The 23,098-nt window shown below is 43.5% G+C and overlaps 6 non-coding genes across 6 annotated transcripts; 3 read left to right on the top strand and 3 right to left on the bottom strand.

Annotated features, from left to right (window-relative positions):
* The first annotated feature begins 5,016 nt into the window (after positions 1 to 5,016).
* TRNAI-AAU lies at positions 5,017 to 5,090 on the top strand. Its single transcript has one exon. It is a non-coding gene; the product is annotated as a tRNA-Ile (tRNA).
* Positions 5,091 to 7,033: 1,943 nt separating this feature from the next.
* TRNAR-ACG lies at positions 7,034 to 7,106 on the bottom strand. The gene has a single exon. It is a non-coding gene; the product is annotated as a tRNA-Arg (tRNA).
* Positions 7,107 to 8,618: 1,512 nt separating this feature from the next.
* On the bottom strand, positions 8,619 to 8,700 carry TRNAS-CGA. The gene has a single exon. It is a non-coding gene; the product is annotated as a tRNA-Ser (tRNA).
* A 5,325-nt stretch (positions 8,701 to 14,025) lies between these two features.
* Positions 14,026 to 14,098, top strand: TRNAV-AAC. The gene has a single exon. It is a non-coding gene; the product is annotated as a tRNA-Val (tRNA).
* A 4,067-nt stretch (positions 14,099 to 18,165) lies between these two features.
* Positions 18,166 to 18,239, bottom strand: TRNAT-AGU. The gene has a single exon. It is a non-coding gene; the product is annotated as a tRNA-Thr (tRNA).
* Positions 18,240 to 21,326: 3,087 nt separating this feature from the next.
* TRNAI-AAU lies at positions 21,327 to 21,400 on the top strand. Its single transcript has one exon. It is a non-coding gene; the product is annotated as a tRNA-Ile (tRNA).
* Positions 21,401 to 23,098: the final 1,698 nt, after the last annotated feature.

Raw genomic sequence — 23,098 nt, 5'->3', positions numbered from 1 at the left:
TATCACGAGGTCAGGAGATCGAGACCATCCTGGCTAACACGGTGAAACCCTGTCTCTACTAAAAATACAAAAAAATTAGCTGGGCGAGGTGGCGGGCGCCTGTAGTCCCAGCTACTCGGGAGGCTGAGGCAGGAGAATGGCGCGAACCTGAGAGGCAGAGCTTGCAGTGAGCCGAGATCGTGCCACTGCACTCCAGACTGGGAGAGAGAGTGAACTCCGTCTCAAAAAAATAAAAAAGAAAAAAAGAAAGTTTGTGTTTGGCTTTGTCAATAACTAAATAGTATAAAGTTTTACATTATGTAGGAGGTAAGGTTTGTCAACTTCGACTATCTCATGCATTTTTAATGTAGTATATGCTAAATTATTATTCTTTTAATTATCCAAATAATGGCTACTTTCTGAATATAAATATTCTACACAATACAGGAAAAACAGCAAAAATATCTCCTCTCACCTGAAATACCACTCCCTTTCTCAGAAATAATTATTATTCCTATATTAGTGTGTTTAGCCTTATGTAGAATTGGCCAAAAAGAAATGTATATTAAGTAAATATATGCACCTAATCCTTCATTTTTCCTAAAACTCAATACTTCCGGCTGGGAGTGGTGGCTCACGCCTGTAATCCCAGCACTTTGGGAGACCTAGGCGGGCGGATCACCTGAGGTCAGGAGTTCCAGACCAGCCTGACCAACATGGAGAAACCCCATCTGTATTTAAAAAAAAAAAAAAAAATTAACTGGGCGTAGTGGCACATGCCTGTAATCTCAGCTACTTGGGAGGCTGAGGCAGGAGAATCGCTTGAACCGGGAAGGCAGAGGTTGCGCTGAGCCGAGATCGCACCATTGCACTCCAGCCTGGGCAACAAGAGCAAAACTGTCTTGAAAAAAAGAAAAGAAAAAGAAAAGAAAGTATCCTAGATGGTGGTGTCTAGTAGTGTCTTCAATTCTAGGAAGCATCCCATTTCAGCAGGAAGTTTTGAATCACCAAATCCCTATGCCCATCCAATTAATATCCTAAGGAACTATGTATGTTTTACTTTCTGTGAAATATAGCACCCAGAAAGAAAACTAGGAGGGTGTTCACGAAGGGCGATTTTGAAAACAACTGACAAAAAAATTTAAAAAAAATTTTTCCTTACCGATGGTTGAAATAGCTCAGTTGGGAGAGCTTTAGACTGAATATCTACAGGCTTCTGGTTCAATCCTGGGTTTCGGCAGCCATTTCAGGACTTTTTTGTACATGTCGACCCTGCTAAATTAACGCTTGGCCACGTTAACTGTGTAATACTGGCCCCGCACCGAATGTCAGCCATCTACCAATATGTAAGTCCATATTGACATTTAATTTGTATGGTAAGGAATACGTGCATTTGCCGTTATAATGAAAAGGGCTCTTGTAAGTCATTTCACAAAACGCAGTTCCACGCCCATAAACTTGAGCTCCTCCACAGATTTTAGTAATTCGTTGAGGGGAAGAAAGCAAGCTTATTCAATACCTCATTCAGTGTGTACTTACATGTTTTTTTGTTTGTTTTTGAGACGGAGTCTCACTCTGTCGCCAAGGTTAGAGTGAAGTGGCGCGATCTCGGCTAACTGCAACCTCTGTCTGCTGGGTTCAAGAGATTTTTTTGTATTTTTAGTAGAGACGGGGTTTCACCATGTTGGCTAGGGATGGTCTCGGTCACCTGACCTCGTGATCCACTCACCTCGGCCTCCCAAAGTGTTGAGATTACAGGCGGGAGCCATCGTGCCCGGCCGCACTCACATGTTATGATATTATGAAACACATAAAAATCAGGGCATAAGCACTTTTTTTATTGTTGTTTTTTAGACAGAGTCTCACTCTGTCGCCCAGTTTGGAGTGCAGTGGCTGGATCTCGACTCACTGCAACCTCCCCCTCCCGGGTTCAAGCGATTCTCCTGCCTCAACCTCCCAAGTAGCTGGGATTATAGGCGCCGGCCGCCACCCCCGGCTAATTTTTGTATTTTTTTAGTAGAGATGGGGTTTCGCCATGTTGGCCAGGCTTGTCTCAAGCTATTGACCTTAGGTGATCCGCCCGCCTTGGCCTCCCGAAGTGCTGGGATTACAGGCGTGTCATCAAGCCTGGCCAAGCACTTCCAATTCTATGCTTAACTCCCTGTTTCTACTTTCACTCAGAATTTGGTCTGTGAAATTCTTAAATTATTATCAGCACTTTGAATTTTTTTTAGAAGTTTTGCTTGTTTTATACAGCATTTTAATTGTTTTCAGTTTCAGGGACAGTCCCAGTGCATGACTAGTCATTTTTACTGTGCAGAGAAGCAAGAGATGACATATTAAAAATAACCTGAATTTTAGTAATACTAAGGTTATATGTGATTATACACACACACACATATGTGCATGCATATATATATATATATTCACATTGTAAAATAAATGAGCTGGGCACAGTGGCAGGTGCTGAAGCACAGTGTCCTCAGATACTTGGGAGACTGAGGCAAGAGGATCACTTGGGTCTATGGCTTCAAGGCCAGCCTGGACAACATGGCGAGGTCATCCACATTTCTTTAAAAAATATATATATATAGATATGGTTAGTATTGATTCAGTGCTTTTCCTGAGGCAGTCTTAGATTTAAAAAAAAAAAAAGTATTGATTAAGTATTTTTCCTGAGGCAGTCTTAGATAATTAAAATAACCTAATCTGGAATATGACATAAATATTTTGAAATTATCTTACAAGCCAAGATCGGTGGCTCATACCGGCAATCCCAGCACTTTGGAAGGCTGAGGCGGCCGGATCACCTGAGGTCAGGGGTTCGACAGAAGCCTGGACAACATGATGAAACCCCGTCTCTACTAAAAATACAAAAATTAGCCGGGTGTGGTGGTGCGCGCCTGTAATCCCTGCTACTTGGGAAGGCTGAGGCAGGAGAATCACTTGAGCCCAGGAGGCGGAGGCTGCAATGAGCTGAGATCGTGCCACTGCACTCCAGCCTGGGCGACAGAGAGAGACTCTGTCTAAAAAAAAAAAAAAGGGAGAGAAAGGAAGAAAAAAAAAAAAATATATATATATATATCTTACAAGACACTTGTGACAGATGTTCCCCTGTATTGTCAATAATGTAGGTGAAGATAGTAATGATATGCTTGATTATGCATAGATTATTTTAGGGAAGATAAGAAAGTAAGAAATTCGATAGTCTCTGAGGAGGATATGGGGATAGTTAGGATATAAGATCAAGGGAGATTTGATCATTATTTTATACCATGTTTACGGTTAAGGAAGGACAGAAAACCTTGTATTGAACTCTTGTTTTTGTCTGGAATCACTGCAGGTAACGTTAACACATAGTATTTCATTTAAAGAAAGTAAAGAATATTACGATTTTTGGATCTGGGACCTTCCCTGTATCGGGAAACACAATTGAAGGTGGGGGTGGGGTGAGGAGAACAGATTTAAATCTTAGGTGTTACTAGCAAAACAAATGTGATTTCTCTAGTCCCAGGTGCAGATTTTCTCCAAGAGTATTTGCTTTTGGTTACAAAAGAAAGAGCGAGTACCCAGGCTGGTGCTGTCAGAGTCAGGACAGTAGGAAGAGCTCTGCCCGCCAATAAGTCTCAGAACAGAGTACAGGAATGCTAGAAGATTAGCTCCCATTTGTCCGAAGGAGGAAAAAGGGTAATCTTTCCGGTGTTGATGTCATACATAACAAGTTCATTCCTTTGCTGTGGCTTTACATGTGAACTTCGGAGGTCTATAAACACCAGTCGGAATGTGCAAGAGGGATCCTCAAAAGCCAGAATGTAATTCTTTGGGACGGGTGAAGAGGATGTGTGACTGCAGGAACTGTATCAGAGAGTTTCCTTTCAGGTTATCTTTGAGCAAGTAGAAGCCTCAGTTCTTGACACCTAGGATAAAAGCTCTTGAGGACTAGAAGAATAAAACATCGAAGCTCCCGGTGGTACTTCGGTCTGTAACCGTTGAATACATTAAGAGTAACACTAGAATTCCAACACTTCTTCCTCGCGCCAGCGTCAGTTTTAGAATCAACAAAATCGTTTGATTCATTTAACTGCTAATATATTCGTTAAAAGTTTATTAGTTCTTGAAAGTTCCAAAAACACAAAGGAAACTCCAGGCACATGTAGAGAGATAGTTCCTGACGCTGCAGGAGGTTTCTTTCAACTTGTATCCAGGTGGTAAAACCAGTAGCCTGACCAAGGATGAAAGAGCGCATGTCACTTATTCTGGCCTCTCCAACTCGGGCTGAAATCCTTCGGTTCCCAAGTTGGAATTTGAGTGACACACAAGTGCTGTTAAATGAGACTTAATACCTAGTAGAGTGCCACCACAATCTTGCCCTTCTGCAAACCTCTGTAGCCCTTTTCTACTACCCTCAAAAAACGTACCAGGTTTACTATGGGATTCCGGTACTGCTGGGCTACCTCAGTTTCCATCCCTGGATATCTTCACCGATGACATCAATGCTTACGTTTGTGACTTCAGAGACACCGAGAAGACGTGACTCTTTCCCTCCACCCCATTCGTCTTCCTTTCGGCGGCGTTGTCTTGAACCAACTTGAAAATAATAGGTCCTTAAGTTACAAGTCACTAAAGGAAAGTTTGCAACTTGCGATCCAGTACACTGACGTGCCTCTAAAAAGAAACAGCTGCCTACTCTGGGCGTACTGCCTTTGAATTAGCCATACCCCGCAAACAGCAGTGCTGTTAAAAAAAAAAAAAAAAAAAATTGCTGTCTAACAACAACAAAAATAAAATGAAAAGAGGAGGTTCCCTTCACTCACCGTTGAAAATCCTATTACAGTGCTTTTTCCATATCGTCCGCGGATTTTCTAGTCTGGCTCAGAGTTAAAATAGTTTGGACTTCCTTGCTAAAGTCTGTGAATATAGTCTTAAAGGTCTCTTTTGAAAGGAGTAAGAAAGAAAAGAGAAGCTGTTTTATTTAGAAAAACAAAAATGTCAATCAATTTATACATGTTTTCCCTCAAAACGCGACAAAAGTCGTGTGGCCGGTTAGCTCAGTTGGTTAGAGCGTAGTGCTAATAACGCTAAGGTCGCGGGTTCGATCCCCGTACGGGCCACTGGATGTGACGTTTGGGCCGTTGCTTACCGTGATGGTGTCCTTTTAACTCAAGCCTCTCGAATAACTGCTGAATAATCCACTGTCTTACTCATCCAGCGAGAGGCTGTTTACTTTCGTTTCCCTTTATTGTAAAAAATAAAAAGAACAGGCCGGTCGCGGGGCTGGTACCTGTAATCCCAGCACTATGGGAGGCCAAGGTGGGGGGATCATTTGAGTTTAGGAGTTGGAGACCTGCCTGACCAACATGGTGAAACCCCGTCTCTATTAAAAATACAAAATAAGCTGGGCTCATGCCTATAATCCCAGCTACTCGGGAGGCTGAGGCAGGAGAATTACTTGAGCCCGGGAGGCGTAGGTTGCGGTGAGCTGAGACCGCGTCATAGTTCTCCAGCCTGGGCAACAAGAGCGAAACTCCGTCCCAAAACAAAGAACAACAGAAAAGATGTAAGCATTAGGGAGAACGTATTGAAGAAAATAGGGTTGGGGTAGTGTGGCAGCTAGATGGATGTGTTTTAGGGAATGGGAAATTTAAGAAGAGGTATGACAATTGCCTGCTTAGTTTTTAGTGAAACATTAGGAAGCAATATACACTTTTTTCAATTTTTTTTTCATTCTCAATATTCAAAGGGAGACAATATTATTTTGACGCTTTAAACGAGTTTCGGTAGGGAAAGGGAAGCAGGCTCGGTGTGGCCAGTGACTCGGTGAGAGTGCGGTACTAATAGCAGCAAAATGCGAGGTTTTGTTACCCGTAACAGCTGTGCTTCGTTCTTTTTTTCTGATCCCAGGCAGTTTCCAAGGCAAATAAATGTCCACTCCACGTGAGGTTGCCACTGGCTTTCACAGAAAATTTCTCCCATTTAGCTTAAAGAGCATGGAAGTGAATGCGGTGTTTTAAGAATCTCCAATTCTCCGTTCGACCTGTCCACAGCCCAACACACCTGGACTACCAGGTTTGTGGTTCCATTTGTTTACCCGCAATGCCCCTGACAGCGCACACTGGTAAGTAACTTTAGTAAACTCACCTGAGATGCAGAGCGAAGATCCAAGCTATACGTTCGGAAACCGAGCCACATATTAAGATGCTCTTTTGGTTTAGTTTGAGGAATTTTCCGCCGCTTGACTCTGGTTGCCTCCCAGCCTCTCTCTCCTCCACCATCTTCCTCGTCGCTGAGAAAGGAGGCCCATCTGTTCAGATACCGCCCCAAAGCTGCCACCTTCCACACTCATCTTCTTCTGGGATGTCTGTCTGTCTGTCTATATCTATCTATCTATCTATCTATCTATCTATCTATCTATCTATCTATCTATCTATCTATCTATCTATCTATCATCTGTCTGTCTATCTCTGTCCCTGCCGATTCTCCTGTCTTCTATTTCTTGAGGATCTCAGGGCGGAGGAAAAGTGGTGGGGACCTGGGAGGCGGGTAAGAGGCCCGTGGCGGGAGTGGTGGATGGGGGCGATGTTGAGGCTGAGTTGGGTCCACTGACTTCACAGTTGAGCTCTGTGTAGGGGGCCCAACTGACGCAAGGAGCAGCTTGCATCCCGCATCCCCCACAGCCCTGCCTTTATGGATTCAACGTTTCTTCAGATGTCCCCTTTCTTTTTGATAACAGTCATGCCCAGGGAAAGAGCTGTGCCTCAGAGAGGCCAGGAGTGTGGACTTCTCCCAATGGAAAAAAAACACTGATGAAGAAGACTTACATGGAAAAAAAATTTTTTTTAAGCTTCTTTGATTTTTAAGCTTTCTAATGGTCTTTTTCGCCTTTCTCCCTTCTCAAGTTGAGAAAGAGATTGAAAGGTAGAAACAAAATCTTGTAGGTTGGCTCCTTCGACGCTTGTCTCTTTCACATTCAAGTAACAACAGCACCACTCTGGAAAAGGACATTCAGAACAGGATTGTTAATACGGCTTTGAAGAAGGAAAACGGTGGGCGTAAACGAGTCAGCCAGGAGTCGAACCTAGAATCTTCTGATCCGTAGTCAGACGCGTTATCCATTGCGCCACTGGCCCGTACCCGTAACTCGTTTTCGCTGTTACTCTTTTCATAATTATGTTGTGTTATACTATTGGGACCAGAAAAAAAAAATAGATTGTATCTTTACTTAGGTAGCGATTAAAACCCCAAAACCGCACTGATTCTAGGAAAGCATGTTTTGTTCTGTGGTTTGTTGGCATAATAGACATTCACATAAAGTGTCTTTATTGAAAATAATGACCAATTTTCACCTTTGAAACATTATATATGTGCTAAGATGAATGTCTTCAAAGCATTATTAGTGTTTCTATCTTCCCTTTTATGTGTGTGCCTACTTTTGAGCTTTTTGTAATTTATTTTTCAGGCCAATCAGTTGTTTTTGCCTGAATTTCTTTCTTTCTTTCTTTCTTTTTTTTTTTTTTGAGTCGGAATTTGGCTCTTGTTGCCCAGGCTGGAGTGCAGTGGCGCGATCTCGGCTGACCGCAACCTCCGCCTCCTGGGTTCAAGCGATTCTCCTGCCTCAGCCTCCCAAGTAGCTGGGATTACAGGCGTGAGTCCCCGCGCCTGGCCTGAACTTCATTTTTAATATACTTACATAGGGCACTAATGATGTATGTGGATTAGTAATGAGCAATCTGTATTATTTTAAATTTAGATACTGCAAAAAGTAAAGTGCTTTGTAATACATTTCTGGAGGCATTAGTCATAGTTTTTTCCTCTTCTCATCCAAAAGGAAAAAACAAGTACCCACTGACTAGGGAGAAGTTTATTGTAAAACGGTATTACAACTCAAAGTAGCAGATGAAGACACTCAAATTTAACAAGGAGGCAAGAATTCAGGAAAGTACACATTTTTCAGAATCACATTTGACATGGAAACTTAGAAACAAGGAACTTCACTTGCATAGCTATTTAAAGTAGGCAAAGGAGTGGAAAATGGCGAAGTGCTTATAAGGAGAGGAAGTTTCGTATGGGTTTAAGAAGGTAGTCAGAAACCAAAATGTATCCTCTTTGTGCCTCTGTTTCCTCGTTGACACAAAATGCTTTGAAGAGCAACTAATACACATGATAGATTGTTATCATCCTAAATTTTTTGGCTCCCACCAAAAATATTGTGAGATCAGGACAAATACGAAGTAAAGATTGCTGCCTGAGAATGCTTTAAGAAAGCTGTCATACTATTAACCTAAAAGGGAAATTGTATTCCTTATATTTTCAACGTTGCACCTGTCTTGTCTGTGCCATTATGATTAGACATAAGACAACCAATATTTTATTTTTCTTTGAGACAGTCTCACTCTATCGCCCAGTCTGGAGTGCAGTGGCGCGACCTCAGCTCACTACAACATTTGCCTCCCAGGTTCAAGCGATTCTCCTGCCTCAGACTCCCGAGTAACGTACTTCTTAATGTACATTTCCACGAGTGTGCGTGCGCTGTAAAAGCCACAGCGATAGCACTCACAGCTTTCCATCCTCAGGAGCGCTAACTCCTGGGGGGCGGGGAATGATGAAAGTAGCAAATTGGAAATCCAACCAGAAAACAGCGACGCTGTGAGCAGGATTTGAACCTGCGCGGGGAATCCCCATTGGATTTCGAGTCCAACGCCTTAACCACTCGGCCATCACAGCCTCGAGAGATGGCTTTGTCTCTTAGAAAGTCGTGTTAGGCTCTTTGACTTTCTCACTCTTTAAGGTTCCCACAGCAGGTTAATGCCTCCATGTTTGTGTTTGTCACTTTTTATATATTTATCTCTCTCTTTTAACAAGAAGCTCCTGGGAGACATAATAGTGTCTTAATCTTTACTTATTATCTGACTCTATGCATCGGAAACTTGTTTGGTGTTTAGTGGCTGCTTTTGTTGCTGGAACAAATCCCCGGAGACTCAATTGTCTGTTTCCTGTTCCTCCCTCCGGTTCATGCTTTTTCTTCTCTCCTTACCCAGCCCATATTAGAGTCATTCACATTGTTTCAATAAAATTTTCTAATTGAGTAATAAAGTAAAATAAAATATCATGGCCATATCCATTTTCATCTAGGCTTTCTCCTGTTATATTTTAGTTTAGCAGTTTTGCATTTTACATTTAGGGCTATGATCCATTTTGAGTTAATATTTGTGTAGGGTGTAAAGTCTGTGTCTAGGTTCACTGTTTTGCATGTGGAAGTTCAGTTGTTCGATTGTTTCCATTTGTTGAAAAGACTATCTTTGCTCTATTGTGTTGACTTTGCTTCTTTGTCAAAGATTGACTACTTGACTACTATATTTGTGCGGGTCTATTTCTGGTCTCTCTAGATCTATTTGTCATTATTATTTGTCATTGATCTATTTGTCTATTTTTTCACCACTTATTGTCTCCTTCAACTTCTCTTTTGCTGGTTCTTCCTGCTCTCCTTCATCATTCTACGAGGATATCTCAGGGCTCAGTTTGTTTGTTTGTTTTTGTTTTTTTGGTTTTTTTTTTACAGTCTTGCTCTGTCCGCCAGGCTGGAATGCAGTGGCATGATCTCGGCTCACTGCAACCTCTGTCTCCTGAGCTCAAGCAAGTATCCTGCCTCAGCCTCCTGAGTAGCTGAGATTACAGGTGTTTGCCACCACGCCCTGTTAATTTTTGTATTTTTAGTAGAGACAGGGTTTCACCATGTTGGGCCAGGCTCGTCTTGAACTCCTGATCTCAGATGATCCACCCGCCTCTGCTTCCCAAAGTGCTGGGATTACAGGCATGAGCCACCATGCCCAGCCCACTTATGATCATTTTAAAAACACACTATATAACTTATTTGTTTTGTGTATTGTCTGCCTTCCCTATGAGAATGCAAACTCCATGAGGGCAAGATATTTATTTACTGTCAGATTACTAATACCTAGAAGAGATATGGGTGACATTCAATAAATATTTGCTGAAAATACATTAGAATACCGATTTCATTATCCCATTTCACAGATTAGAAAATAAAATTCGGAGAGGTCATTGAGTTTCCCAGGGACACAACACAATAAACACCAAGAGTGAAGCTCAGATATTCACATTTCCTGTCTCGATCTTCCAGGGAGACTTAGAGGAAGACAGTGTAGTTGAGGAGGGCAAGGAGGCAAATTAGGCTGAAATGTGGAAAGGGAAAGGACTCTAAGGGAAGCGGAATGGTTCTTGCTACCAAAACAAACAGCTTTCACCAAAAGAACCATGTATCTGACTAGAATTTCTTTCTTTCTTTCTTTCTTTTTATTTTTTATTTTTTTGAGACAGTGTCTCACCCTGTTGCCCAGGCTGGAGTGCAGTGGTGTGATCTCCGTTCACTTCAACCTCTGCCTCTTGGGTTCAAGCAATTCTCCTGCCTCAGTCTCCTGAGTAGCTGGAATTAGTGCCACCAAGTCTGGCTAATTTTTTTTGTACTTTTAATAGAGACCCGGTTTTGCCATGTTTGCCAGGCTGATCGTGAACTCCTGACCTCAGATGATCTGCCCAACTCAGCCTCCCAAATTGCTGGGATTATAGGTGTGAGCCACTGCGCCTGGCAGACTAGAATTTCTCTAATACCCACATCCAAGGGTAGTAATACATTTAATTTACATTAGGGAATATTTCCTGGGCATTGGTACCATTGTTCACACAAATTCTTTTACATGAAAAACATCCTCCATTTACCCTGAAATATGCACTTCCCATTTTCTCCAGGAAGTAGTACCAATTACAAGCATAATATTTGTAACAGTTATCTCTGGCAACTCCCCATGTCCTCAGAGTGTCTCTATATTGAGTTTTTTCTGCCTCTCCCTATACTGTAAAAATCACTTTCATATTATATGCTCAGTTTCACCCTATTAATACCCATATATTTTCATAGACCTTTCCTTTTTCCAGAAAACTGAAATAATGAGGAATACTTTTCTTTTTTTTTTTTATTTTTGAGATGGAATCTCACTCTGTCATCCAAGCTGGAGTGCAGTGGCACGATCTTGGCTCACTGCAACCTCCGCCTCCCAGATTCAAGCTACTCTCCTGCCTCAGCCTCCTGAATAGCTGGAATAACAGGTGCCCGCCACTACGCACAGTTAATTTTTTGTATTTTTAGTAGAGACGGGGTTTCATCATGTTGGCCAGGTCTCGAATTCCTGACCTCGTGATTCACCCGCCTTGGCCTCCCAAAGTGCTGGGATTACAGGTGCGAGGTAGCGCGCCCGACCGTGAGGAATAATTTGACCTCAGACACATATGGATAGAAATACTGGTTCCAAGTTCTATAACTTGTGTGAGCTTGAGGAAGTTATTTATATTATTTAACCTCCCCACTCCTCAACCTCTGCATCTATAAGAAAGGCAAATGATTGTAAGTAACAATTACACCTACACCTTAGGCTTGCTTTGTTCGTTTACGTATGAAAAATCATTAAATACTTGATTTAATGGCTGGTAATAAATTGTAGATATTACTATCGTTCTAGTGATTTCCATTATTAGTTTCCAGGGAATTACAAAGATCAGAACTTTGGAGATTTGTTAAAAATATACCCACATCCAATGATACATTAAGGAATGTACCATTGTACATTGTCTTGCCTCCACTCTTAGGCAAGACAGATGATCGCTGCAAGCCTCGGTGCTTCAACTTAAAATTAGGAAAAGAATACTTTACTTAGAGAATCGTGGTAAGGGCTCAGGCTTACATTTAAAGGTATTCATTGAGGGCAAAGCAGTATGGATTCATTGACGAGCAAGAACAGACACTGTTCCTGTCCAAATGCAACTTACATTCCAGGGAGACCGACATCAATCTAGTTATTACACTTACAAATGTAAAATTGGCAACGGAAGAAAGCTCATGGTACTATGAGGAATATAGGACTTTCATTAATGCAGTTTAAGGAAGTCTTTCCTAAAGAAAAAATAGTTTCCCTGAGATCCAGTCACGAGCTAAAGATAACTAACTAGGCAAAGCCAAACGCAAAGCTTTTCAGCTAGAGGGAACCTCAGGTGCAAAGTCCAGTCGTGAGAGAGACTGATTGCGTGGAGATCACGGAGTATGAGGCATAGGCTGCAGGAGACAGCAAACCATGATTTGCAGATGAAGCAGCATTTAAAAGTTAGACACGCACGGCATTTCAGGAATTTATATATAAGAAGTGTTATAGAAGATAACACCTCTAAAATGTGTAGTATATATATCAGGTTCTTTTTTTTTTGAGACAGAGTTTTGCTCTTGTTGCCTAGGCTGGAGTGCAATGGCGTGATCTCGGCTCACTGCAAACCGCCTCCCGGGTTCAAGCAATTCTCCTGCCTTAGCCCCCCAAGTAGCTGGAATTGCAGGAGTGTGCCACCACGCCCGGCTATTTTTTATATTTTTAGTAGAGATGGCGTTTCGCCATGCTGGCCAGGGTGGTCTTAAACTCCTGACCTCAGGTGATCAGCCTGCCTCGGCCTCCCAAAGGGCTGTGATTACAGGCGTGAGCCACCGCGCCTGGCTAATTTTTGTATTTTTAGTAGAGACAGGGTTTCGCCCTGTTTGAACTTCTGACCTCAGGTGATCTGTCCACCTCGGTCTTCCAAAGTTCTGGGAATACAGGTGTAAGCCACCACGCCCGGCCCAGATTCTTAAAATGTTAATTTCTGCCTCCTCTTTCCCTTATCTTGTCAAAATAACCAGAATCTGGGCGCGGTGGTTCGCGCCTGTGATACCAGCATTTTGGGAGGCTGAGGCGGGTGGATCACCTGAGGTCAGGAGTTCGAGACCAGCCTAACATAGTGAAACCTCGTCTCTACTAAAAATTAGTCGGGCGTGGTGGCACATTCCTGTAATCCCAGGATTACTTGGGATTACTTGGGAGGCTAAACCAGGAGAATCGCTTGAACCTGAGAGGCGGACCGAGAGGCAGAGGTTGCAATGAGCCAAGAACGTGCCATTGCACACCAGCATGGGCAACAAGAGTGAAATTCCGACTCAAAATATAAAATAACCAGAATCTGAGATCTGGTGTGAGTTAACCTCTAAGGAAGTCAATTAAATTTTCTTCAATAAGTTTGAAATAATTCATGTATCAGCGTGATCATGAGAGTTCTCTTAGTGCACTGGGGGTAAGGGGTTGGCGATCGACCATCAGGAGAGCCCAGTCTTTGCCACTTGCGGGGAGTCACTTATTGCAGGCAGGGTGTTAACTGAGTTTAACACTAGAAGACAAAATGAGGACATAATCTCTCTGAACGTAGGTTAGGAAAGTAGAAACGCCCTTCGAGTGTATGTCTTTCCCAGAAGAAAAACTGTCCTAAAGTTCGCGATTTTTACTAAAACAGGTGACGAAACATACAAAGTCGCTAAACTTTTTAACCCTTTCGTTTTTTCTTTCTTATTTCAGAGAAATCTCGCAAACGGCGTGAACACTAAGCTGATTCCAGAAACGGTCGGGTTCTCTTCCTTCACTCACGATGGTTGCCTGCTGGGAGCTCGCTTCGAACCCAGCTGAACGCTCATTGCTGAGTCCTGGAAGAAGGTCGCGTTTGTTCAGAAGGCTCCTGGCAGCGAGCTGGGCCCGGAGTCCGCCCAGTGCGCACGAAGCCGGGCCCCGAATTCCCACTGGGAGGAACGCACTGGAATTGAAATGTCTAAGGTCAAGCCCCGCTGAGAATCAAGTCCCAGAGGATCTTCTCGGGTGGTGGAAACTTGAGGGGGAAAGGCGGTCACGAAAATTCAAGTCTGTTAGTCCAATACAGATTATCCAGGCCGCTGACGGCAGAAATATCTTCTTATTTATTCCTTTACCGTTCTCTCCTCACAACTCTTCCTCCTCGTGCACACTTGATGGGTTTTAGAAATATTGTGTGGCACTAACAGTACCGATAGTACTACTACTGATAATTGCCCGATACGTCTGTTATCCGTTAACTGACACTCGGTGGCAGCCACTGCGGAATTTCGAATTACGGGAATCCCTCAAATTTAGTGAGGTAAGACGTAGTTAACGCGGGGTTTCCGTAGTGTAGTGGTTATCACGTTCGCCTAACACGCGAAAGGTCCCCGGTTCGAAACCGGGCGGGAACACGTGAGTTGGGATTGGGTTTTGTTGCTGTTTGGTTTCTATTCCCTTTTACACGCACAAACCCGTTTGGGCTTCTGGACTTTAAAAATACACAATTCCGAGTTCGATTTGTTTGTGGTCCAGAGGTTTAAAACGGGATTCCAAGGAAACCAATCTTACCTGAGCGGGGTAGGCCAAGTCCTGGACTATGGGCGTCTCCTGGCATTGACACCTCCTAGGGTTCTGAGCCCCAGAAGAGGAAGGAAAGGTACGGGAAACCTACTGGGGCGAGAGGAGTTGGGGAGACACGGGCTTCAGTGTCAGTGGCGTCAGAAATCTTTCATTTTAGACTTCTGGACCACAAATCGAGCTCAGAATTGTGTATTTTTAAAGTCCAGAACCGCAAACGGGTTCGTGGGTAAAAGGCAGCCACGAAACCCTAGTCTAGCCCACATGTTTCTGCCCAGTTTAATGAACCGTTGATCTCTCGCGTGTTAGGTGAACGTGATAACCACTACACTACGGAAACCTCGTATAACTGCCATCTTACCTTGAAACATAAAAGTATATAATTCCCTGATTGCCCCAAGTTGAGAAATTTTGGATTTGTTCTTTCTTTGTAGAAAAGTTTCCGATTGTAGTATTGTTCTCACCCTCACTTTTCTCATTAATTGGAATCACCAATGTCACATACCGATGACAGATACGAGCAGAAATGCGTTCGCCAAATATATCGACTATATTGTTCGGAATGTTCAGCGCAGCCTGTTGACAGTAGTCAAAAAACTGGGGGCCGGTCACTGTGGCTCACGCCGGCAATCCCAGCACTTTGGGAGGCCAAGGCGGGCGGATCAGCTGAGGTCAGGAGTTCGAGATCAGCCTGACCAACATGGAGAAACCTCGTCTCTACCTAAAAAAAAAAAAAAAAATTAACCAGGCGTGGTGGCGCATGCCTGTAATCCCAGCTGCTCGGGAGTCTGAGACAGGAGAATCGCTTGAACCCGGGAGGCGGAGGCGGAGGTTGCAGTGAGCCTAGATCGCGCCATTGCACTCCAGCCTGGGCAGCAAGAAACCAAACTCCGTCTCAAAAAAACAAACAAACAAAAAACTAAAAACTGCACCAGTGCCCATCAAGGAAGACCTCCTAGAGAAAACGACGCCAGATCTGAGACTTGATAGATAAAAAGAAGAATGATGGTTGTAGATAGGTTAGAAGTGAGCTTTTTCTTTTTTTCTTCCCTCTGTAGCTCTTAGACGAAGAACGTGATTTTTTGTCACTAGGAACTGAATGGAGTGGTCATAATCTTAGGGAGTAAATCCAAGGATTTGAAGCAGGGCTTGAAAGAAATTAGACTAAATGGGAATATGCGGGCTGGATCAGGGAAGAAGGGAGGTGGCTCCAAAAGAGGGGAAGATATGTTTTAATCTGAAAATGATGAGAGAAATTGGAGCGGTTGGGAACTAATCTTTAATTCTTGGCTTGTAGATGTTGTCCAGTGAAGAGTTTTGGTTTCTTGGTTTTCTAAAAAATTTATTAAGGTGTACTAGTCAATGAACACATTTGACATCAACTCACAAATTTAATTCCATCAATAAATGCCAACAAAGATAAACATAAAGAAAACTATAACTGCTCAAATTATATAAAAATGATTGAAACCAAAGATTTAAAAAATCTTAGGGAGGCAGAGGCAGGCGGAACACTCCAGGTCAGGAGTTGGATACCAGCCTGGCCAGCAGGGTGAAATCCTGTCTCTACTAAATTAAAATGATTGCCAGTCAAGACGTCAATGTCAGTCCTGAAAAGTGGCAAGATTCTTGAGATTTTTTCATGTGTGATCATGGTTTAGATTTTAATCAAGGTTCAGAAAACTTAAAACAATCTGTGTGTTGGACATTCCTAAGTGGTGTGCTGCTTATGTGGAATTGTGGACACAGCGTTAGCATTAAACAGTCTTAACAAAGAGAAGTACTATAGAAGGTAATAAGAACAGTGGACTCTAGAAAAATCTCTGCCAAGTCTGTCGAATAACAATGTTAGGAAGTTGTTTTCTGTATGTAGTTGTTAACACGTTCGCCTCACACGCTGAAAGTTCTCTGGTTAGATACCAGATAGAAATGCCTCGTAAGACTATTTCTCCTTCCCAACAGTTTCCATCATCGCCATGCCATACCTTTCACCTTTTCAGGAATATTCAAATGAATTTATTAAAGTTTATTCAGTGCCCCGCGGGCGCGGTGATTCACGCCTGTAATCCCAGCACTTTGGGAGGCCGAGGCGGGCGGATCACATGAGGTCAGGAGTTTGAGACCAGCCTGGCCAACGTGGTGAAACCCCTTCTCTACTAAAAAATACAAAAATTAGCCTGGCGTGGTGGCGGGCGCCTGTAATCCCAGCTATTGAGGAGGCTGAGGCAGGAGAACCGGGCAGGCCGATTTTGCAGTGAGCCGAGACCGCCACTGCACTCCAGGCTGGGCGACAGAGTGAGACTCCGTCTCAAAAAAAAAAAAAAAACAAAACACAAATAAATAAAATAAAGTAAAGTTTATTTAGTGCTCAATGTCAGGATTTAACACCTGGACATGAAGAAGAAAGAACCACATAGTTAGCTTAAGGCAACACAAGGCTTACGTTGAGAGAGAGAGCGCGCGCGCGCGCACACACACACACACACACACACACACACACACACAACCACAGAGCCGTCCATTTGAGGATCCTAGGAAAAGTGGCATTTTGCCCCTGAAGAAGGAAAGTCTTTTTGAGTAAAGAATATGTACCTGTATATGTAAGTAAAGATAGACATATAATTAATACGTCTTAGAATACCCAAAGAAACAGAGCAGCAGATAAGACAGAAACACCTTACTCTTTAGGGTTTGGTGTTTTTCTCAGATCTTTTATGTGAAAATCTGCCTAGAAAAGACTTCATATATTAAAATGCATTTTTCATTCGCCTCTAGTCTATTGTTAATAGTTTATCAGTTTTGTCATTAATGATTCTTTAAGATGATATCACAGTCCCTTCTTTTCAGAAACTTTGGTGTTATCCTAAGTCCAGAATCACTCAAAGAGGAAGAATAGCTATTACGGTAATCAATTTAAAGTTTAAGGCCGGGCGTAGTGGCTCACGCCTGTAATCCCAGCACTTTGGGAGGCCGAGGTGGGCGGATCACCCGACGTCGGGAATTCGAGACTAGCCATGACCAACATGGAGAAACCCCACAAAATTAGCCGGGCGTGGTGGTGCATGCGTGTAATCTCAGTTACTCGGGAGGCTGAGGCAGGAGAATCGCCTTAACCCGGGAGGCAGAGGTTGCGATGAGCCGCGGTGGCGCCATTGCACTCCAGCCTGGGCAACAGGAGCCAAACTCCGTCTCAAAAAAACAATCAGAAAAGTCATTAGTGGTCTATTGTAAAAACGTTTTGAGTGCCATCTCTATTCCAACAGCGTTGAGGATTTTTGTTTTTTGGTTTTTTGTTTTGTTTTGGTTTGGTTTTTGAGACGGGGTCTCTCTGTCCCCCAAGCTGGAGTGCAGTGGCGCCATCTCGTCACACTGTAAGCTTCGCCTCCCGGATTCAAGCGATTCTCGAGCCTCAATCTCCGGAGTAGCTGGGATTACATGAGTCTGCCACCACGCCCGGCTAACTGTTGTGTTTTTAGTAGAGGCGGGGTTTCGCCATATTGGCCAGGCTGGTCTCGAACTCCTGACCTCAGATGATTCGCCCTCCTCGGCCTCCCAAAGTGCTGGGATTACAAACGAGAGCCACCTCGCCCGGCCAAAAGTGCCTATTTCTAAAGCTGTTGAATCTGCATCATTTGATCTCAAACGGTAGGGCAAAGGAGCTAACCTCAGCTATGTTAGGCTACCTAGCCTTACAATAGGACAAATACTGTGTCTTAAAGGTATCATGAATGAGGAATGCTTGTTGTCATGAAACTGTTGGCACTTTACACTTCTCGCCTAATGTATCTCCACTGTTTTCTGGCAAGGTTTTTAAAAGCCTGAATATTACAGGATTTATTGGTGGTAAATTCAGTTGCACCAGGTGAAATTACAAAACGTGTAATGTAACGTACAGAAAGCAAGGCCCCGCTGGGATTCGAACCCAGGATCTCCTGTTTACTAGACAGGCGCTTTAACCAGCTAAGCCACGGAGCCGCCGCTGAACAAAATCTGAATTATATATTATTTGAAAACTATTTCACACTTCTATAATTAGAAACAATCCCAGCAACTAGTTTGTTAGACGGCTTCAAAACAAAAATAGACATCCAGGTCTCAATGAAAACCAAATAACTTTATTTTGAAAGGATTAATACATGGGCTGGATTGAAATGACTATTTCCCCTTGAAAAGTCGTCCCGGCCGGGCGCGGTGGCTCACACCTGTAATCCCAGCACTTTGGGAGGTTGAGGCGGGCGGACCACCTGAGGTCTGGAGTTCCAGAACAGACTGGCCAACATGGCGAAACCCCGTCTCTACTAAAAGTACAAAATTTCGCCGGCGTGGTGGCGGGCGCCTGTAATCCCAGCTACTCAGGAGGCTGAGGCAGGAGAATCTCTTGAATCCGGGAGGCGGAGGTTGCAGTGAACCGAGATCTTGCCACTGCACTCCAGGCTGGGCGACAAGAGCGAGACTCCGTCTCAAAGAAAGAAAGAAAAGGAAGGAAAGGAAGGAAAGAAAGGAAAGGAAGGAAGGAAGGAAGGAAGGAAGGAAGGAAGGAAAAAGTTGTCCCAACATGGAGACCGCTAGACTTACTATAGGCTCTGGTGGCCAGGTAGGGAATTTTGCTGAATCTCAAAGGGAAAATGAATTGGCTTTTTATTAACCATCATTTTGTTTTAACCACACCTGTTCTCTTCTCTGTTAGTGTGGAGAAGCAGGGGTTATTGGTGGAAGATTAACACATGTCTGATACATGGTTGCTGTAGGAAAAGAACTATGAGGATATATGCTGCATCTATCAGATCCCCCCCTCCTATTGCTTCTCGGCCTTTTGACTAAGATCAAGTGTAGATTCCCTCATCCCCCGGGTGGTGGCCCTCATTCCTCAACGACAGGAATATTAACTACTGATGGCTCATATCTGGGTCCGACTCTGGGATCTACCTTCAGTGGAAGGGAAGTCACTTGCTCCAAGTCACACTCCACCACCGGAGCAGTTCAAATCCAATGACTGTTGATGGAGGAATTCATAGGTCTGCCCTTCCCGCCTCCCTACTATAATTAAGGACATTTGTGAAGGACCATTCCGGATTTATACACACTTGTGAGATGGGCCGGACGTATGTTGCGCCTGTATTAAATTCAGCTTCTGCCTTTTCTCAATCCTGCTCACCTCACCCTCTCACAGATGCTGATTTTGAGAGCGTTTCCAATAAACGTCCCGCACACAAATCTCCATCTCAGTGTCTGTTTCCTAGGGAACTGACCGATGACAAAAAGCAAGCGACTGATGCCTACGGTGGTCTCTTGAGGTCAAAGTAAGTCTAAATGTGGCCCAGTCTTTCAGGAATCATTTACCATAACAAGTGTCCTAGTAAAACAATAATGATAATAATAATCTGTGCCACAAACTTTGAGCATTTCACTACAGAACAAAACAAAGGAAGACATCTGTTAGTTGATTAAAATGATGTACAGGCCTGGCATGGTGGCTCACGCGTGTAATCGCGGCACTTTGGGAGGCCGAGGCGGGCGGATCATTTGAGGACAGGAGTTCTGGCCAACATGAAACCCCGTCTCTACTAAAAATACAAAAATCAGCCGGGCGTGGTGGCGCGCACTTGTAATCCTAGCTACTCGGGAGGCTGAGTAACGAGAATCGCTTGACCCGGGAGGTGGAGGTTGCAGTGAGCCAAGATCACGCCACTGCACTCTCGCCTGGGCAACAGAGAGACACCCTGTCAAAAAAAAAAAAAAAAGTACAAAGTTAGTGAAAGGAGCTGAAGGACAGGAAGGTGATTTATTGTTGATGATGTTAAACTAATTTTAATTTTTCCTAATCAAAGAGTTGAAATGTAAAGTTAGAAAATAAATGGCAAATTTGGCTAGTCAAAGGATATGATTCTCATTTCTAAGGCAAAGACATGAATATAAAGCATTAAACGCATTATATACTAATAGTGCATATCCAAGATAAGACTTTACAATTTACATACATATAAATACGTATATGCATATACGTGTAAATAGAGGGGGAGGGCATAAGGAGCGCATTAAAATGCACATAGGCCAATTAACTTTTGAAAATATTATTACCCTTAACTAACAGAAACAGTCGTGGTAGGAAGAGGGTAAAAGTAGAATCTTGTCAAGAAAACAGACAGTAAATCATGAATTAGCTGCTCCAGTGGCCCCTCCCTGGGTTGTCACCTGCCATCAGGCTCCGTCTGGAAGCGGGGCACCTCGCAGGGGCAAATGTTTCACGCCTGCTTCCTCTGAGTTGTCGAATCCCGGCCTCGCCTCCTCCTCCCTTTTCAGATCGTAAAATTTTTCTCCCCTGTAGATGACGGCCCTTACCCCGGAAACGCCCTGGCTCCGTAATCCCTATTATTGTTTGGGGGATTTGGTTCTGCCAGGGACGAGGCGAGATCAGATGCTCGAGAGAAGCTGTCTCCACCGTCTTTTTGCCTCAGGGGATCCCAGTTTGCTCTCGAGCGCCTCTAGCCGTCCTGTGACGGGAACTGCAGCGGCAAGTGTGTGACTTTCTTGAGCGTAGCGTCACAGGCCTGGGACACGCCCCTGAGACTTCAGGGTCGTAGTGACAGAGGAACCACCCAAGGCTAGGCGGGGAGAGGGTGCAGTTCCCGGATCCCTAAACCTTCGGGAAGAGCCAACCTGTCCTGAAGGGTCTCCAAGAACAGAGAGGACACTGCGCCACTCACTCGGGAGCCGCGTCCTTTCAACCATAAGACGGCTCCGTGGGCCAACGGTTGCCTGATCCGCTGGCCAAGATATCAAGCTTTGATGCAACTTTGGATTCACCCCAGGCAAAAGGAAGGAAGCCCCGATTGGGAACGTTGTCCTGAATATTCTCGGATCAGAATTAGCAGGATAAGAAAAGCTGTTTCCCCGTAAGAAACAGGGTTCGTCGGTGTTCAATGTGGAGCTCCGCCACTCCCAGTCCGGGTGAAGGAAAAGTGGAAAACAAAAAGAATGTAATTATCTGTTCGAAGATAGATTTCAATAAAACATGCCGTTTGATAGTAATTTATAATGTGGAAGTGTGGCATCTTGACATCTGGCCGGTTAGCTCAGTTGGTTAGAGCGTGGTGCTAATAACGCCAAGGTCGCGGGTTCGATCCCCGTACGGGCCAATTGTTCACTGTGGTTTTACCGCTGGTATTCCAGATGTCTATCAAACGTATACCTGTGTGTTTCTCCAGGCTTAACTTTGCGCCGGCAAAACGAGTCTGTGAATTTGGTGCGCTCTCCGTTACTCCAGAGCAGTTAATTTGGTCTGGGAAGTTTCTCTCCGTCCTCTCCAAGGCATACCCACAAAACAAAAGGGGTTACAGGCACCTTACAGTGGCAGAGGTATGATTAGAGGCTTTTGTGATTCTTGTCCTCCTCTGCCTGCGGAAATTTTCTTGGAGTAAAATGCTGAATTATTTGATTACTTAAAAAAAAAAATTCACATGTAAAACCACCCACCATTTGTATCATTCATGCTGGGTCATTCCGTTTTCTTCTTTTCAGTCTAAGAGAAAACAAGATTATAAAGTGAGACAGAAAAAATTTCCAAAACTTCAATAACAACGACAAAGATCTTTGTTTTATATACTCTGAACACTTATTCCAACATGAACAGGATACATACCTTTAAAAATATTTTTCTAATTTAAGAGTTTTGTAAAAAATAAAAACACCTTATTATTATTCAAAGCAGAAACTTTTTTTAAAAAAAAAACTTTAAAAAGACATATTAAAAAGTTATCTTTTTTTCTTTTTTTGAGACAGTCTTGCTCTGCAGGCCAGGCTGGAGTGCAGTGGCCCAATCTCGGCTCACTGCAACCCCTGTCTCCCAGGTTCAAGCAATACTCCTGCCTCAGCCTCCCGAATAGCTGGGATTATAGGTGTGGAGCACCACGCCTGGCTATTTTTGTATTTTTAGTAGAGACGGGCTTTCGCCATGTTGGCCAGACTGGTCTCGAACTCCCAGGCTCAGGAGATCCACCTGCCTAGGCCTCACAAAGTGCTGGGATTACAGGCGTGAGCCACAGAGCCCAGCCTTTCCTTCCATTTTTATTCTTCATCAGCTCAATTCTTATCACCACCTTCTATAGGTAAACTCTGTCCTTAATTTTTCATATATCCGTACTGGGTTTCTTTATTTAAATACTGCGTTTATATTGATTATTTGTTCCTCTTGTTCACACAAAAGAGAGCTTAGTTATTTACTCGTTGTTTTGCATTTATGCTTTTTCTTAATGTATTTTAGATGTGTTAAATTGCACTTTTCAACTTTGTACACTGTTAAAATCAGAGCTTGTTTGGGAGAACGAGGTGGGTGGATCACGAGGTCAGGAGATCAAGACCATCCTAGCCAACATGGTGAAACACTGTCTCTACTAAAAACACAAAAATTAGCCGGTGTGGTGGCAGGTGCCTGTAGTCCCAGCTACTTGGGAGGCTGAGGCAGGAGAATTGCTTGAACCCAGGAGGCTAAGGCTCTAGTGAGCCAAGATCATGCCACTGCATTCCAGCCCAGGTGACAGAGCAAGACTCTGTCTGGAAAAAAAAAATTAGAGCTTATTTTCAAATGAGTTGATCCTACTAGCCAGGAGTTGGATCTAGATTCTTCTTGTACACTGTACAAAATGCAGGCTTTTTCATCCTAGGAAAGAGGATGGTGAAGATGCTGTCCTTAATTTTCTCTTGTAACGTGAACAAAGCACTTTCTTTCCTAGACCATATGATCATCAAAGAGGTTTGAATATGGGCTCCCAAGCTGTACAATGATCAAAGGACATTACATATAATTTCAATAAATATTTATTCATCTCTCACTCTTC

This window comes from Colobus angolensis, unplaced genomic scaffold, assembly GCF_000951035.1.
Source record: "Colobus angolensis palliatus isolate OR3802 unplaced genomic scaffold, Cang.pa_1.0 Scaffold237, whole genome shotgun sequence".
NCBI classification, from domain to species: domain Eukaryota; kingdom Metazoa; phylum Chordata; class Mammalia; order Primates; family Cercopithecidae; genus Colobus; species Colobus angolensis.
Note: the sequence above shows the minus strand (reverse complement) of the source record. Positions and strands in the feature narration are given on the sequence as shown.